Genomic DNA, 19,044 nt, shown 5'->3' with positions numbered 1-19,044 from the left:
GGGGTGGATGTGACCCAGCTGCTCACGTCAGTGCTTTCCCAGAGCTGGCATCCATGACTGGGGCCATGGGCATGCGCAGGTCTAGAAGTGTTGAAAACTGAGGCACCTGTGCAGAGAGCTCAGGGAGGGCGGGGTGAGGTTGTGTAACTGTATGGGTTGGGGGTGGGTGTAGCCTGAGTATGGAGGTAAGCACCCGCAGCTTTTGTGTGTTGGCGACAGCCTTTAGGGAGTAGGGAGGGCGAGGCACAGGGGAGGTGGGTTGGGCTGAACTTGGGGTGGGGGTGTGGGGTGAGTACAGGCACAAGGGGTTGCCAGGAGTAGGGACCCTTGGAGCACGGGGAATGGGGGTGGTGACACGGGTTCAGGTGCATGGGGTGTGGGGTGGGTCGTGGGTTGGGGGGCTGCGCTGGTGAGGGTCAAGTGTTCAAGGAACGCAGCGTGGCTTATTTCCTAGTCCCGGTCTCCCCATCCATGCACTCCTGAGGGCTCCAGGCTTCTGCATTAGGCTCTGGTTCTCTGCTTCTTGGTTCCTCAGCCTTTGCAACCAGGGCCGCCCTACGTGGTGCAGAAGGCTCTCCCAGGTCAGCTGTCCTCTTGAATCGCCTTCTCAGTTGCCCTCCCCTCCCTGCTCTAACTTTTCCTTGGAGCTGGGCTGAACTCGATCTATCCCATTCCTCCATCTTCGGGGAACTCCTGTGGCACTTTAACAGCCCTGGCAAACTAAGGCAATGATCTTTTTGAGACTGAAAGTCTACAGCAAGGAACAGAGATGTTAATAAAGGAAATGACATAACCCCTGCATTCAAGAGGTAGGTGTATATTGGCACAATCCTAAGAAAGCCCAGCCATAAAAGTGTGTCCGCAAAAAAAAAGTAAGTGCATCTGCTAAACTCTTACTTATATCTCTCTCAGCATAAAGTTCTTGGATTTTAAAGGGTCTTACAAAATTCACATGGCATAGGATTAAGGTGAGTTTCCACTTGGTTATTGTCATAAACCAGCACACAGCTTCTAGCTTGAAGAATTAGCAGGAATATTTATTTAGTGTCCTTTAGCTTCCTGATTACTAGGTTTTAAAGCATACATATGACTACCAGTCCTGTGTGCTCAGCAGTTCATTTTATGCTTTGCTTGTCTGTAGGGTAGAAGGAAAGAAAGAAATCCTATTATGTTACTTTGCTTTTTTGTAATCATGTATCTAGTGCAATCATTATTGTAAATAGAAATGAAACATCTTACTGGTCCCTGGTATCATTCCTTTTTTTTTTTGCATTTCCTTTCTTCTCTTTTAGCATACTTATCCCTAATGGTGGGATTTCAGTCAGTCATTTAGAAATACTCATTAAATTTACGTCATTTAGTAAAAGAAAACAGCTATTTTCAAGGCTATTTTAAGGTCACCATGAAAAAACAATAGAAAAAAGAAGGGATGTTTAATTTATCCACTCTGACAGCTATTCTAGTAAAACAGAGTAGAGAATGAAATCTCTGAAAAGGCTGGTGGCTAGATTAGCAACTATAGAACCCAGACAGGTGTAAAGACTAAACATGTGGCAACTTTCGTCACTTAATATAAAGAGAATGTGGAAACTACAAAAATGACAAATTCTCTGTGTGGAGTATGAGAAAGTTTTCCAAAATATGGCAGTACAGGTGCCCTCATTTATCACATTGCCACAACTCACCATTGGGGGCAGCCAGGGCAGACCTTGTTATCCTTTTGTATTTACTGGGTATTCAATACTTTAACATAATGGAGAAGAGGCTACAAAATAGCTCTGAGGGAAAGAAAGTGTGAAGGAAGGGTATTATTTCCGGCCAAGTTGTTAAGACCAAAGGCAAGTATTAAAAAACAAAACCAAACAAAACCTCTCAAGAGTTACCAGTACTCAAGGGCCCTTCTTGAAAAACCTGTTTGCCCATGAATTTCAGCCCTTTAAAAGATTAATTGAAATAAAGAATTTAGGAATGAGAGGCTGTAGTAAAAGGCTTGTGCCTTCCTTAATGTGAACTTTACAAAAGTATGCAAAATTTGGCTAAACAAAAGAATGTGCATTAATAAATCTTAGTATAAAAAATGAGTAACAAATATCAGGATTTGGGACCTGGGAAATGAATTCATGCTAATTAATCTGTTAGAGAAAAGACAGAACTTATCTAAATTTGAATGATCTAGTTAAAAAATTAACAAGGATGCCCATTTTGTAATAGATTTCGTAGTTCATTTTATTAACCTCAGGAATTTATGAGAAAGTAGTATCTTATAATAAAGATTTATTTAGAGTTTAGCGATTCCTTTAGTTCCCATTAACTTTCTTTTTCTTTCCTTAAATTAAAAAGAAATTAGAGTGTAAAAATGTATATATTTACTTTGTCCTTTCCCATTGGAGGAATCCCTTGATACTCTATGTGTTCCACTATTCTCTCATGCTTCTGCTTTAAGCTGACTAGGAACACTCTTAAACCATTGAATGACCCAGGGTGATTTTCCTATTCAGAAAAGCAATTCATTTGCTCTGTGCGGCCACAGACAGCTCAGAGTCTAAATAATAAAGAAGAAATTAATTCCTCTTATTCTTACTTTTAAAGCAAGTTATTGTGAAGTAGAACCTCTTTTAGCGGACTTCTATTTTACCTACTAGCAGTATTTGCTCAATATGCCTAACCCTCATGCTAAGAATGGACTATCTTGCACGCCCTTGCACACACCCTTGCACTAATTGAGTTAGAGGTGTAGCGCGCCCTGTTGGATGAACACTATACCTTAGCACTAGCAATTTTCTTGCACACGGATGGGTTCCAATTGCAGGGAGGGGTCACTTTTTGCCTTTGGGCTTTCTCTAGCTATAGCTGTGCTCAGCCTACACATTGGCAGAAAGCTCCAGGGTTTAAGCCTGGGAGCAGCCCTCAAACAAGGGTGGATGGGAGCCTGGCTTTTTTGCTCCTTGGGCAGGCAGCTCTGCAGCAGGTTGCATGCTGAATATCAGCCGTTATAGCCTGAAGGAGTGTCAGCTGGGCTCACTCCTTCCCATTTCTCTCTCACACTCCCACCTTGGTGCCATCTAGAATAATTTTTCAAATAAATTGCTTTCACACAAATCCTTATCTCAGGATCTACTTCTAGGGGAACCAAACTTAAGCCAATGAGTGACATTTTGGTTGCTGCTTATCAAAGAAAACTGAAGTTTCTGATGACTTGTGTCTTGTTGCAGGAAATTGGACCTGCCTTTCTGCAAAGACAATCTGCTGCAGCCAGATACTGGGCCATAGTTGGCATCTTCCAATACAAATCCCCGAAGTAATAGACTGTGAGTTGGTTAAAGAACAGACATGTTGTGCATTTTAATTTTGTTATAGATATTTTGGTTGTCTTGAGATTGATTTATCTCAGTGCTGTTTCCTAAATTGACTGATTTATATAACCATCGGAGCCACATAAATATCAGATAAATAGGCATCTGAAGCTGCTCTACTAAGGGAAAGTAGTTGGGAGACTATTACCCGGTCACACAATCTGCTAATCTGAAGAACCGAGATTTAACATACAGGAAACAATTTTCAAGGCCAATAATTTCAGCAGTGCTTTCCCTGCTGAAATTGACTATTTCAGCAAGTTTTGGGTAAGAGCCATTCCTTTTAATCTGTTTATTGTTTTGCTTAAGCTTTACAATGAATGATTACCCTTTTAAATATGGAGAAATAAATTTATGCAGACCAATAATTTGTTCCTAGTTTTTTAAAAGGTCAAAGTTTATAGAAAAAGAAAGTGGTCATGAGAGCAATAAACTGTGAGCTAAGAGCCCTGGGATCTAGGCCAAGAATTAATCCCAGAACAGCCTGAGTTTGTCCTTCACAACATTTATCATAATATGAGATCACATTTATTTTTTAGATGATTGGTTTAATTTCTGTTTCTGCAGCTAGAATGTAGGCTTCATGAAAGCAGGGGAGGTGCCTTTCTTGTTTAATCTGTATCCAAATACAGGTTAAGTAAATAAATTAGCTGTATGACATTAATATGCTTCTTAATTTTTTTGTGCCTTGGTTTCCTTGTTTGTAAAATAGAAGTTGGCCAATGTGATCATTATGCTTCTTTCTAGTTCTAAAATTAAATGATTCCATGATTTTTAAAAAATGTTTTGTTGAGGTTTCAACTAAACATATAGTTCAATGAATTTTTAACTTCTTATTGTGAAATACTTTCACACTTACAGGACAATTTGAAAAATAATACAAACCCCATACAGAGAAAGCCAACATCCTCCCATCCCCCCAGGCATCCAGATCCATCTATCTTTAACATCTTGCTGCGCTTGTCATATCATTCTATCTATTGATTGAGTGATTGCCCAATTGATGAATTTATGTATATGTGTATAGTCAAATAACTGCCACCATATTGATACAGAATATCAGCCGAACCCCAGCAAGTTTCTTTGTGCGTCTGCCAGTTGATATCTCCCCAAAGTTAACCCCTATTCTCACCTGCATCACCTAGATTAGTTTTGCTAATTTTTAAACGTCATATAAATAGAATCATATAGTATATATTCTTCCATTTTTTCTTTTTTTTTCCCTCAACATTTTGTCTGGGAAATTCACTTATATTGATGCAAATAGTTATAATTGTTCTTTTTATTTTTTGTATCTTCTATTGTATATTATGTATACACCATTGCTTATTTTTCCATTCTATCATTGAATGTTAGGGGTTGCCCCAAATTTTGGCTATTAAAAGTAAAGCTACGGGGTACAAGGGTAGTTCAGTGGTAGAATTCTTTCCTGTCATGTAGGAGACCCACGTTCAATTCCCGGCCCAGGCACTTCCCAAACAAGGAAACCAACCAACCAACCAACAATCAAACAAACATTCAACAAATGGTGCTGAAATAAATACTCACATGGCAAAAAGAATGAAATGTGACCCTGCCATACAGCACACAAAAATAAATAAATAAATAAACAAATAAAGCTACCATAAACACTCCTGCATATATATCTGGGTATGTATATGCTATTTGCCTAAATACTCAGGAGTAGATTGATGGGTCACAGTGGGTCTATATTTATCTTTACTAGGTTTTTCCAAAGACATTTCTAATGAGGTGGTGCTAATTTATCCTCCTCCTACTAATTTATGAGAGTTCCAATAGCTTTATATGTTTTGAGGCAAACCCAGTCCTTCTAAAAGGACTTTGTCTTCTAGGCACAATGAGGTTACAGGGAATTTCACTCTGCCTCTAGCATCCCTTGGCTGCCCAGTCTCCCATGTGTAGCCTTGGAATTCAGCAAAAGTTCTTTGGGGGAAAATTGGTCTCATTTTGGATGCCTCAGCTTTCCAGTTTAGTTCATCTGACTGCCAAAATCCTTGCTGATTTCATTTTCCCTTCAGTCCTTACTCAGAATCAGCAAAAAACCACAATAAAACAAAAGCAAAGGTTCCCCACTTCTTTATAACAGAACAATTTGTGAAAGCTCACCATAGAAATACTCCCCCTAATTTGGAATTCCAATTTATCTAGACCCTATTGCATCCACACAGCTCTGCTTGATTTAAAGTATGCACTTTGCAATTTATCCAGCCTTTTTTCCCTAGTTGCTGCAGTGAGAGTATTGGGCTATCATGACTTAACACATTCTTCCCAGAAGCAGAAACTCTGTGATTCTATGAATGATTAATACAGACATATTGTTACCAGTGATATTCCTACAGGTTACACATCATATTTATGATATTGGTATCAAATAGAAGAAATAAAACCTACTTTTCACTTTTTTTTGTTTTAGAATCACAACATTGGAAGCAATCTAGAGTAACTATGTATTCCACCGATATGCTTTCTGATACACAGTAGTTCGCAGTGAAGAAATTTTTTTAGGTTTAGTCACTTAAAAATATGGTTAATAAAATAAACTAATGCTAGGAGATAACAACTTTTGTCTTTTCCCCCCAACTTTCTCTCCCCTATGTTAGTTAGGGTTCTCTAGATAAACGAAACCAATAAGAAGTATCAGAAATAGAGAAAGATAAGGAGATTTTTATTGGCTTGTGTGACCATGGGGGCAGGCTCATCTGAACTCCATAGAACAGGGTTTATTGGCTGGAAACTCTGATAAAGGTGATATTGAGGTTCTTAGTCTGCATTCCCCAGAAGAAGGTGGCTGGCTGGAAATTCTGGCAAGAGCCAATGATGAAGTTGAGGCAAAAAATCTTCTGATCTCTGAAACCCTGAGTTCTCATTTATAAGACCAATCGATTGGATGAGATTACCCACATTGCTGAGGGTGAGTTCCTTTGTTGAGTGTAGATGCAATCAACTGAATTTAGATGCAAATTCCATCTACAAAATATCTTCACAGTAACAAGTAGGCCACTGCTTGACCAAACAAATGGATATCATAACCTAGTCGAGTTGATGCATGATATAAACCACATCATTCCCTACAAAACTTCTCTTCTCTACTTTCACCAAGTGTTCTAGTTTGCTGGCTGGCAGAATGCAAAACACCAGAAACAGAATGGCATTTAATAGGGGGAATTTAATAAATTGCTAGTTTACAGTTCTAAGGCCGAGAAAATGTCCCAATTAAAACAAGTCTATAGAAGTGTCCAATCTAAGGCATCCACGGAAAGATATCTTGGTTCAAGAAGGCTGATGAAGTTCATGGTTTCTCTCTCAAGTGAAAGGGCACATGGTAAACACAGTCAGAGTTTCTCATCTGGAAAGGCATATGGTGAACACAGTCAGGGTTCCTCTCTCATCTGGAAGGGCACATGGTGAACACAGCGTCATCTGCAAGCTTCTTCTCCTGGCTTCCTGTTTCATGAAGCTCCCTGGGAGGCATTTTCCTTCCTCATCTCCAAAGGTCCCTGGCTGGTGAACTCTCTGTTCTCGTGGCTATGTTGTTCTGCTCTGCTCTCTCTGAATCTCCCATTCTCCACAATGTTTCCTCTTTTATAGGACTCCAGAAACTTATCAAGACCCACCCAAATGGGTGGAGACATGTCGTCACCTAATCCAGCTTAACAACCATTCTTGACTAAATCACATCATCCAGGGAGATGATCTGATTACCGTTTCAAGCATACAGTATTGAATAGGGATTATTTTACCTTTATGAAATGGGATTTTGATTAAAACATGGCTTTTCTAGGGGGTGTACTTCCTCTCAAACCAGCACACCAAGTTTCTGCCTCATCACTATCCATTAATCATTACGGCTCCAACTTTAAAAGGAGAACAGGTGAGAGGGACTGGAGAAAAGAGGGTGAGACGGCTAAAATAAATCAGAAAAGGAGTAAGTTCTGTGCTCAATGAAGCATACTGTGCGTGTGTGTGCATGTTTGTGTGCGTGCACACGAGGCATGTGTGTGTGTGTGTCTTTGTGGGGGTGGTAGGAAGTATTTGTTTCCTAAATGCAAACATGTATGGTTGTGATGAAATTAAGTGAATTATTATTTTTGTCTTGGTTCTAAACCAAATGAAGGCCTAATTTGAAGCAATTCAGATGAATATTAAACAGAAATCATTTGTATAAAAAGTAGGTACTTAGACTGTCCCCCTTTTGTAGAGATGGGAACTTTGTGGCAGCAGGATAATTAAAAAGTGGTCCTCTTTAGATAATTTGACCTCATAGTTTCCTGAAAACTTTCTAGCTGAACTTCCAGAGAGAATTATTTCATTTACTTTGAGTGATGACTTCAGTCTTGTTATTGTTTTAGAGAGAAAAAAAAAAAAGAAATGAAACAAGCAACAGCAAAATCTTCCATCATCTTTATAAAATAGTTTTCCTTTTGGAATATTGTTAATCTGCTTTGTCTCAAACAATTTATTTTTATTTGTATTAAATTAGAAGTTTATTGAAAATTAGATTTCATGTTAAAATAATATAACAATTTAATGATTATAAATCACTCTAATGCTGGCAATTATTAAAAACTAATTAGATTTGTGACCTTAACAAACGAGTTTACCTCTATGGTGCTAGTTTGCATTATTTCAGAGAAAGGGGATCATCATACAGGTTCCATTTGTTAGTCATGTTAGTATATGATCAGTATCAGAATACTGGTATCATTAAATTTGTTGCTGTGGAACTCCAGGGACCAAATATATGGAAAGCTCTCTAAGGAAAATACATTGTTAATAGTAGCTACACATCAGGGCGAAGACATGCATGTGGCCTCTTAATCTGATGAAGGAGGGCAATGCTTTTAACCTAGATTAGTAGAAGTCTTACACATCCTGCTCTTCATTTTTCTCCTTAGGTCCTCCTTCATTCTCTCTTGGCTGCTAAGGATCACGTTCTCTCTAGGCAAGGTCTTTTCATATCATGCACACGCTGAGGGTGAAAACCCTCAAAAGGTGAGCCTTGTGCAGAAAAAAGTCCTAAAAAAAAAATGCAATTCAATTATACTTATTGTTCTTCTAATACAAGCTACACCCAGTCATTTAGAAAGCATCACCCCTTAGTGAATGGCCTAGTTATATGTCTGTGAGGATTTCCTGTTGTCCTTGACCCATCAAAAAAACTCAACTCTGTAGAACACCTTGTGCTCCCTCTAGAGGGTAAGTGTGCCTTTCACATTACTGCAGGGGATTAGTTCAGGAAAATAAATGTGAAGGAACATTCTCAGTTGGAAAAGTCCATCGTAAGAGACAAATTCACTCAGTTGAGGAACCTATGATGTCCTAGACTCAATAATAGGTGCTCTGGGAAAATATTCATTTTCAAGAGGTTTTTAAGGTCTAGGGAATGAAAGAAGGTACAATGTTTTTTATGAAAATGCATATGATATGAGTAAAAACTAGTGGACTTAATAATTATAAGATAAATGCAAAATGGTGAAGGAGAGCAGGGAAGGCTCCACGGAGGAACATGTATTTAAATGGAACCTTTACAAGCTAGAAAAACGGAAGAAAAGGAAAGACAGGTTGTTTTAAATAAACCTTCTAAATTTTATCTTTGATCTTTTCAGATTTCAAAAATGTATCTTTCGTACATCAAAAATATCTTATAAATTGGAGCCTCCTTATACCTGTCCAGCTTCACCTCCTGCCACTCTCTACCTGCCACACTGTTCTCTAGTAGTCCTAAAATATGTGTAGTTTCTCTTGATTTCACACCTTTGTGTTTGGGATTATAGAGTCCCCTCTGCCTGGAACACTTTCCTCAACTTCTTTAATCTTGGAAAATTTTAATTCACTTTAGGAATCAACTCAAGCATTTTATTTTCCTCGGAGTATTTCTCACATTTCTCTACATTTTCATTCATCCAGCCAGTTAGAGAGGTCTAAACAAGTCTTTTGTGTGTCCAGAACTCCCAGCTGTGCCTCAATCTTGTACTCACAAGGTATAGCACAGTGCCTAGAATTTAGTTTGTACTTAGTAAATGCGGATTCAATTATGTTTTTAAACTTTCCAAAGTACGTTCTGAACTGTGCCACATTTTAGAAATGGATACCACCTAATTCCCTTTAGTTGAACCCTCTCAGTCAGCCTTTTTTTTTTTTTTTGAGTGTGTGATGAAGTAGGTGAGGGAATTTTATTACCTTTAATAAATTATGATGATCTTTGGTAGTTATTAAGAGTTATATGAGGACTGAGATTTACAGTATCTCATGACAGGAATTACTTATGTAAAAGGTCTCCAATAATAGCCCATATTTCAAGTCAGTGAATCAGAGAATTTTCAGACAAAATTTCAATATTGATGACTGTCATAAAGAAAATAATTATTTTGTTTATAGATTATAACAGTTGAGAGTTGTCCAACTCCATTTCTTCAGCAGGCACATGGAGGGGTTGAAAGAGGTCTTCAGATCCTATAAGGATTCTACAGATTTCATTAATGTCAGCCCTCCCCATATTGCTCATACCTGTTCCCCTCCTTTCTGCCATTGTTAAAAATTACCCCTTAAGTGGACTTCAGGAGAACATGACTGAAGAGCAGAAGGTGAAAAGTATCCAGGAGAGTCCTAACTGTGTTTTAATGAGGGAGAAGCCAAGCAAAAGCTGAATTAAAATGAGTTTTTCCTGACCCGTTAGAAAAACTGCATTTACACATCCAAGACCTAAAGACTAACTAGGACTTCCATAGGATGCTTTCCATGTGTTTCAATGTCCAAAACACTGTGTAAATTGTAGCCTTCCTCTGCCTGTCTAGCTCTTGAGAAGGAATTTTTCTCTTTCTCTTCTTGAAAATTTAAGATAGTGGTTTAAGAAACTAATTCTTTAGACTTCAGTAGCATGATAGAAATTCTGCTACCAAGAAATCAGCTTGAAGAATGATTTTCAGTTTTGGAAAACAGAGGCATAAATGCTGTTAGAAAACTACTAATCTTTATGTTTCTGATTGTGATAGTTAGGTTCAGGTGTCAGCTTGGCCAGGTGAAGGTGCCTAGTTCTGTTGTTGTGGACATGAACCAATGGCATGTGAAGCTCATCTATTGCTGATTACATCTGCAGTCAGCTAGGAGGTGTGCCTACTGCAATGAATGATGCTTGATTTAATTGGCTGGATGCTTACATGAAAGAGTTCAATGTAGCACAGCCCAAGCAGCTCAGCATACCTTATCTCAGCACTTGCAGCTCAGTCTAGGCCTTTGGATATGCAGAAAGGAATCACCCTGGGGAAAGTTGTTGGAACCCAGAGGCCTGGAGAGAAGGTCCAGCAGAGATTGTCCTGTGCCTTCCCATGTAAGAAAGAACCTCAGATGAAAGTTAGCTGCCTTTCCTCCATATTTAGCTAAATAAATCCCCTTTTATTAAAAGCCAATCCATCTCTGGTGTGTTGCATTTTGGCAGTTTTGGCAGACTAAAACACTGATATATTATTAATTAAAAAAAATAGTTTGGTATCTCTAGATGTATTACATGCCTTCTCGGGGTACTTACTACTCTTGCTTCTAGTTTACACCTTAGTTTTTAGCTTTCTGATCTCTTCATCTGTTATGTGCTCATGTAAATTATGATGATGATTTTTATAACAAAAATAATGACACCCAAAATGAGGGCAGTGAATGCGATTCCCTTGTTTGGCACATAGTCGGTGTTTAATGTATATTTGTGGGATGAATAAACTGATTATCACTAGAACAATTAATTGATTCATTAATTAATGAGCATTTAATATGTATCAAAGTCCATAGTTATGGATTAATTATGTTTCCTGAGTATACATGTTCTTGGTCTTGATTCATATTCCTGTGGGCATGAACCTATTATAAATAGGATCCTGTTGAGGCAGGATAAGAATAGGGCATCAAAGCTGTAGTCTCTAGTCTTCTATCCAGCTCCCAAAGAATTAATGCACAACTGCAAACTTCAGGGGACAAAAATTTCCCTTAAAGCCCCAATTCTCCCCAAACCATAAAGCTTGCAAAATCATGGGCCAAAGTGGACTCTTAGTCACTAACAAAAGCATGGGGTCATAAACATCTACCCAAAGCCAAATTTTGAGTATGTGATGGAGTTCCATAAGCACTGGTAGTTATCTCCTTCTGAAACAAATAAGACATGTAGTGTTCAAAGGTTGAGATAGAAAATTTCTGCTGCAAAACCTCCCTATAAAATAAGCTAGCCCATGCCACAGGGAGGTGTGTCTCTACCTTAAGCATTTCCATGTTAATTTATTTAACGTGTGCTTTCTCTCTCTTTAATACATTTCATTATTTACTCCTACTGTTATTTCATCCCTGAATTCATTTCAGCAACAAAATTCCTGACACTGATGTCAGCAGGGCTCTGGTTGCATATTTTGGTGAGCCAGCCAGGAGAGCAGCTCCAGTTACATCTTGAAGATGTTATTTTAGTTCAGGTGTTGCCCAACTGCAAAAGTTTGGGCCTTATTCCTGATTACTGGAGACCACTATAAACAGAAGAAATTCAAATAGAAGAAGACTGGGGAGGAGTTGGAAGCAGGAAGACAGTGGAATCCAGATGAAAAAGGAAAGGTCTTTACTATGCTTGAGGCAGAGATGCAAGCCAAGGAATCCCAAGCCAGCACTATAACATTAAAGACTTTGGGGAGAAAGCTTTGCCTTGCTAACAAGAAAGCCAAGGACCAAGTATTGCCAGGAGCCAGCTGCAGAACTCCACAGCCTTTGGGGAGAAAGCATCATCTTGCTGACACCTCAATTTGACTTCTTGCCTAAACCATGAGTCCATAAGTTCCCATTGTTGAAGGCAACTCATCGTATGGCATTGTCATAGAAACCTGGAAAATTGAGACAGTTCATTTCCCACATGCCTTAGCCAATTCAATAATCACTTTTCTATAAGGTGTATACAATTATATTCCCATTTGAGGTACAGAACTCAAGATGTAGAGAGCCCTTTAATAAATGTTGAGATCAGAATCCAAAGAAAAGAGTTCTGCCATTTACTGTTCGTGACAGCAACATTGTTATGGAGCCATGGGGTGAAGTAGAGAGAACCATGGGTGTGGCCAGAAAACAAGGTCCTAATTCTACCATTTACTGGGTTTCTGGCATTTGTCAGCCCAAGTATCTGTCCTTGTAAATATGGAGAGTAGCAACTCCCTGTCTTTCTTGCCAGGTTTTGTGAGGATTCGATTTAAAAGTAAGATGAAACTTTTGAAATATCACACAAAAAATACATGAAATAACTTTTTAGACCAAAGTGATTATAAATGTTTTGCAAAAAGGTGTTATTTTTGAAATGGTAGCTAAGTATAATACAGAAGATGGGGAAATTATCTTGTTTCTCATTAAGCCTAATCAAAGAAACTGGGAACTAGGGAACTTGGAAATCTTGGTCTAAGTCAAGGGATATAGGCTGTAGGAAGCAGAAGAATCCTTTTTTTTCAAGTAGAGAGATTGCTATTTGTTGATTTTATACACATATATAGGTCATAAATGTTAATTGGCCTTAGAATTTTTTGATCAATACTTTAAAGTATTTTGTTAATAAGACTTAAAGTTCATGTTAGTAATATAAATGCTTGTTGAGCAATATTTATAGTTATAGGAATTTTTTCTGTTCACTAAAGCTTATTCCTTTTGTGCTGTATCTGGAAGGTATCTCAGTGCTCCTTTCAAATGTGGGATAAAGTTAAAAGGTTTTTCTCATCTAATTAAGAATGCAAGATATGCTAACTGAATTATATAGGATCTGATCTCTCTACAGTCCACCCCCTTCTTCCAGCTACTTGTTATAAGTGAATTAACATGTAATTTAAATGGAATGAATTGTAGCCCATCAGGAGATACACTTTGATGGCTCCTGGAATAAAAAATAATATAATAGGAAAATAAGCTTCATTGGAGCTAAATTTGCCTTAAAATGTTGAAAATTAGGCTTTGAACCATTTAACTTAGTATATAAGTTCCAGCATTTAAAAATATGCTGCATTTTGATTTTATTGTCTTTCTGTTCTTTGTGTGAAAATTTGACACAGTATTTCTAAACTGTGGGATTGAAATGTAGCCATAGTTACTATATCAACTTCAATAATTTATAATTAACCACTTTTATTCATAAAATGACATAACTGAAGGGGACTTTCAGCATAGTATTTCTCAGAGTTCTGCAGAAGCCTAAATACTATAAGATGCTTTAAAAAAATTATTTTTGTGGGTTATTGTTTTGGTTTGCTATTGCTGCCAGAATGGAATATAACAGAAATGGATTGGCTTTTAAAAATATTTTCGTTAATAAAACAACATGCAAACAAACATCCTTAACATACAAACATTCCATACATAATATACAATCAGTGGCTCACAATATCATCACATAGTTGTGTATTCATTGCCATGATCATTTTTTTTGAACATTTGCATCATTCCAGAAAAAGAAAGAAAAAAGAAAAAACTCATGCATACCATGCCCTTCACCCCTCCCTCTCATTGACTACTAGTATTTCTATTTACCCAATTGATTTTAACCTTTGTTCCCCTATTATTTTTAATTTTTTATCCATATTTTTTACTCATCTGTTCATACTCTAGTTAAAAGGAACATCAGATACAAGGTTTTCACAATTACACAGTCACATTGTAAAAGCTTTATCATAATACAATCATCTTCAAGAAACAAGACTACTGGAACACAGCTCTACAGTTCAGATACTTCCTTCCAGCCACCCCAATACACCATAAACTAAAAAGGTGATATCTATATAATGTGTAAGAATAACCTCCAGGATAACGTCTCCACTCTGTTTGAAATCTCTCAGCCACAGACACTTTTTTCTTATTTTTCTCTTCCCCCTTTTGGTCAAGAAGGTTTTCTCAATCCCTTGATGCCAGGATGGATTGGCTTTTACAAAGGGGATTTATCAAATCACAAGTCTATAAACATTTCTGAATTAAGGCATCTGGAGACAGATACCTTGTCTCTGAAGAAAGGACAGTGGCATCAGGGGTTCCCCTGTCACATGGGAGGGCACATGGCAATGTCTGCTCTCCTCTCCAGGCCTCTGGTTTCAAATGGCTCTCTCTGCTCCTGTGGGTCTTATGGAACTCCTCTGGTACATTTTCTTTCTGCGTCTTCAAATGTCTGTGTCTAGGTCTCTGTTCTCTGTATTGGCTCTGAGTTCTCTCTCATAAAGGGCTCTAGGAAAGGATTAAGACCCATCTTGAATGGGTCACATCTTCATGGAAACAACCTAATCAAAAGGTCCCACTCCCAATTGGGTGGGCCATATCTCCATGGAAACAACCTAATCAAGAAGTCCCACCCAATAATTGGTCTGTCCCCATAAGATTGGATTAAAAGCACATGACTTTTCTGGGGTACATAACAGCTTCAAACCAGCACAGTAATCAAGTTGGAAAACACAGCCTGCTGCCTTAGCCTGGTTTAGGAAATTTACAATGAGTATGAACTTTTTAAAGACTGAGAAGTTCTGGAGTCATGAAACCTATCAATCATTTTTTCCCCATAGAATGCTTAGAGCCACACCGCTATTAGTGACCGGTAGGGAAAACATTAGAAATATTTAGTTTCAAGGCCACAGAAACTCAGGGATATTGATTGCCAGTGTAGATGATGTCCTTACCAAAAAGAAAAATATACATATGTGTGGTCACTATGGCCTTTCTAAAAGAACACAAGTTTACTACTAGTGATTGCTTTTATTTATTTATTAAGTTCATAAACCATTCCTTTAAGGACCTGCTCTGAAATGTTGCTATCAAAGTCAATCACCTATAGTTTCTACCTTCTGAAACTTGAAACATTTGATATCTTTTTCATTTCCTTTAAGTTTCCCAAAGATTATGGGTAATGGTTCTATGAACATATATTTAAGCCCCATATAATGTAATTCTTCTGGTCTGGATATTTAAAATCTTTGAAGCAATAATTTGTTCTCATTCAATTACCTTATATATGTTGGATTTTTTCTTCCTTTAATCTTTGTTTTGCTTCTCCTAATTCATCTTCTCAGAAGGAAAAGGAATGGAATATTATGTTACTTTCTGTTTATTACCACTTCTATACAACAATATTAATGGCATATAATTTAATCTACTATATATAAAACCTGTTGACTTTTGGGATTTAGACAATAAAAAATTGAACATTTTTTTTAAAAAAAGATGTTGCTAATCATGTGCCCATAATCTGAATGAACCCTGTAGCATTTCTATACTTTGCCCTGAAAATTAATTCATATATTTGGATTAATTTCTGATTAGTTTAATAGACTAATGCTTCCCCGTCCCCCAACAAAAAGAAAAACAATGCTGAATATCACCTCGATTGAAAACAGAAAATATCCCTTTTATAAATAGTAGTGGTTCCATACCTGGAATACTTGTGAAATTCCTAAGCTAAAGCTTCCCTAAGGACATACCAGAGCTGCTGAAACCAAACAGACAAGATCAAACAGACTAGCCTCAAATGACATTCTAAAAGAGAACACATGAAACCTGAAGTCTAAAGAGGAATGTGATTCAAAGTTATACAGCTTGTGTATAGCTTGTATATACACAATGTGTATAATAGATCCAGAATGTTTACCCTGAGTAGTGGAACTGTTACTGCATAAATTATTGATTGATGGTCAACCATTAAGAAACTTTTCTTTCAGGAGAGATGAGAATTTGACTATGTAGAAGGTTCCTGTGAAATGATGAGGCATGGAAGCATAGGGGACTGGTAAACCCAAGCTTAGCTGGAGCCTAACACAACACTGGATGAGGCTAGGTTAAGAGTGGGTAACCTATGAGATGTGGGTTACAGACCCATGTTTCAACCAGGAACTGAGTCTACTAAAATGAGCCTTGATGCAAGGCTACTAAAATGAGCCTTGATGCAAGCTACACAGTAATAACATTTTCCAAGCTTCTTCTATATACAAGAGTTGGGCCAAGTATTTTCAAAGTACAATTTAATTGTCAGCACAGCCATATTAAATAGGAATTCCCTCATTGCATAGGTGAAAATTAAAGCTTAGGAAGGCTAAGGAATTTGTTGAAGGTCAGGCATGTAGAAAGTGGCAGGGTGGGAATTTACATCTGGGTCTGTTGTCTGTGTGTCCAGAGTCTTGCCCAGGTCCTGGCTATACAGCCAACTGAACAGGTAAGCAGTTGACACTAATTTGCCTAGGATGTCCAACCAGAGAGAATACAGCAGTTGGGACATTTGATGAAACATTCATTCATCTGCTATGTTCTGAACTTTAAGGTAACGTGCTAAGCACCAGGGCTAGAATGAATTAAACACAATACTTGCTTTTATGGAACTCTCAGTTTGGTGCCCGAGACAAGTATTTTCAATGCTTTAGAAGCAGGACAGAAGACATTAAAGCATTTGAATGTGTATGCCCCTGCCTAGGCACACACTGTTCAAATCTCCACGCACATTTCAGATCACTGCAGCCTTCAACACTTGCTACTGCGGTTCCACTCACCCATTCTCAGAATTGGCAACTTTGCCCAGAATTTGCTGCACAGAAGAAGAAGGAGGGCAAAGTTCCAGTAGATCCAGGTGTGATGAGATGACAAATATATGAGCAGAAAATAATATGATTGTTGTTAAGAAGTTGACATGTCTTATAAATTTGATATTTATGAATATTTTCTTCCTACTCAATTATATATATGTAATTTTCTGATTTCAGTAAAATCCAGTAATGCTTTCATTTAATCACCTTAAGAGAGTTTAGCATCTCCAAGTTTTCTACTCATTTAGATATCTGTTTATAAAACAAATTAACTGTATTTTTATTGCAGAAGTAATACAAATTTACAAAAAAACAAAAAAGAAAAATAATCACCCTTACTCCTCTTGTCAGAGGGAAGCACTGTTACTGTTAACTTAATGTGAATACTTTTGGGATTTTATGTACATGTATATGCCATTTTAAAAAACAAAACTGCAGCATTCTCTATATCGTGTTCTGTAACTAATTTCTTCCACTGAGCAGTATATTATAAATGTTTCTACCATATTATTAAATATTTTCAACTTTTGAGTTACTGAGAGCTTGGTTGAAAGGATATATATAATTTATTTAATCAATCTTCTATTAAAGGAGCTCTCTTGACCTTTGCATAATGATTTTTATCCACTTTTAAAGTGAATTTAAATTCACTTTTAAAGTGAATTTAAAAGTAGTAAGATAGAGAACTGGCTCACTTCTCTTGCTTGACACTAGGTGTCACTTCAGCTGCTGAAAAGGAGTATCAGGCACTCTTGAGTAGCAGAAATTCTTGAGAATAGACACTTAGGTTTAATTTCTGCCTAGTCTTTTCAGTGATGATTTTTTACATTATTTCTGCTTTTTTGTAGGGAGGGGACAAGTCCTGAATGACTTGCTGTAGCAGCACCACTGGGCTGGCCAAATCAGATGAGTACATTTTTGCCTTATTTTGTTTTTTTTAATTTTTTTAATCTACCAAATATTAGATTTTCCTCCTCCTCTTACTCTATTAGTCTCAGTAGCAAAGGCAAAACCACAAACCAGTAAAGGAGACCAAACCAGCCAAATACCCAACCAATCAAACAGAAAACCTAGGTAGAAAAACCTAGGTTCTTAAATTCAAGGAGTCTCATTTCAGTTGTAACCCCAGCATAAATAAATAAAACTTCCTTTTAGTTTTCTGTTAAATAACAGAACACAAACTTTAAAAAAATACATGTTTATAAGTTATCCACGTGTTGAAGATTGTGGCAAAGAGTTGAATCCTGACTGAATTGTTTTGCTATCTCCGCATTAGGTGCTCTATCCGCCAGGGTGTGTGTTCAAATATAAGGAAAAGAATGCTTAATTCAGAAGAATGAGATGGTACATATACTACATTAAATTCCTTTTGATTGCAATATGTAGTTCTTTTCTTGGATTATTATGATTTGAATGATGGTTTTGGGTCTTCTTTACTAGTCATTGACAGATACATTAGTTAGGTGGTTTGATGTCAATGGCCTTAGCATTTCCCAAATCAGCCTGCTTGTGTCTTTTATTGGGACAACTAGATTAGTTCCAATTGCTCAGAGAAATGAGTGTCTTTGGGTTTCAAGTTTGTATCTGTGTATCTACCTCTCTATATCTATCTATCTGTCTGTCTATCCATCCATCCTTCCATCCATCTATCCATCCATCCATCCATCCATTTGTATTTTTCTAATTCAGCTTATTTCCAAAGGATAGGGTTCTATAAATGGAATTACCAGGGTAGATGGTCTGAACATTTTTAAAGCTCTTAATACATATGACCGAATTGATTTTGAAACAAAGCAACCAATTCTTAATGTAAAGGAACAATAAATTTGTTCTCCCATGTTAAATTCTTAACTTAGTTGTGATTTCATTACTCATAGCATCACTATTTTACAGATGACTGAAGGCTTTTTTTCTTTCAATGCAGATTTATGAAGTAGTCTCCTTTCTTTTAGAGAAAACCAAGTCTCTCTCCTTTTTGCTATGTTATATTACATTCAGTGTGATAGGGTGAAATAAATTATCTAGATCCATATGCTAATTCCCTTATTATCTTATAATTTGTGATGTGGGAACTGATGGTTATATCATATTCTCCAAACAATTTTTTTGTAAGTTGTTTCTATCTT

At 37.3% G+C, this 19,044-nt stretch overlaps 1 long non-coding RNA gene across 1 annotated transcript; it reads left to right on the top strand.

The window, feature by feature from the left end:
* Window positions 1-941: 941 nt before the first annotated feature.
* On the top strand, window positions 942-17,907 carry LOC143662692 (uncharacterized). The gene is made up of 3 exons (XR_013165544.1): window positions 942-968; window positions 3,213-3,308; window positions 17,767-17,907. It is a non-coding gene; the product is annotated as an uncharacterized LOC143662692 (long non-coding RNA).
* Window positions 17,908-19,044: the final 1,137 nt, after the last annotated feature.

This window comes from Tamandua tetradactyla, chromosome 18 (assembly GCF_023851605.1).
Source record: "Tamandua tetradactyla isolate mTamTet1 chromosome 18, mTamTet1.pri, whole genome shotgun sequence".
Taxonomy (NCBI): Eukaryota; Metazoa; Chordata; class Mammalia; order Pilosa; family Myrmecophagidae; genus Tamandua; species Tamandua tetradactyla.
This window is presented reverse-complemented; position numbering and strand designations above follow the sequence as displayed.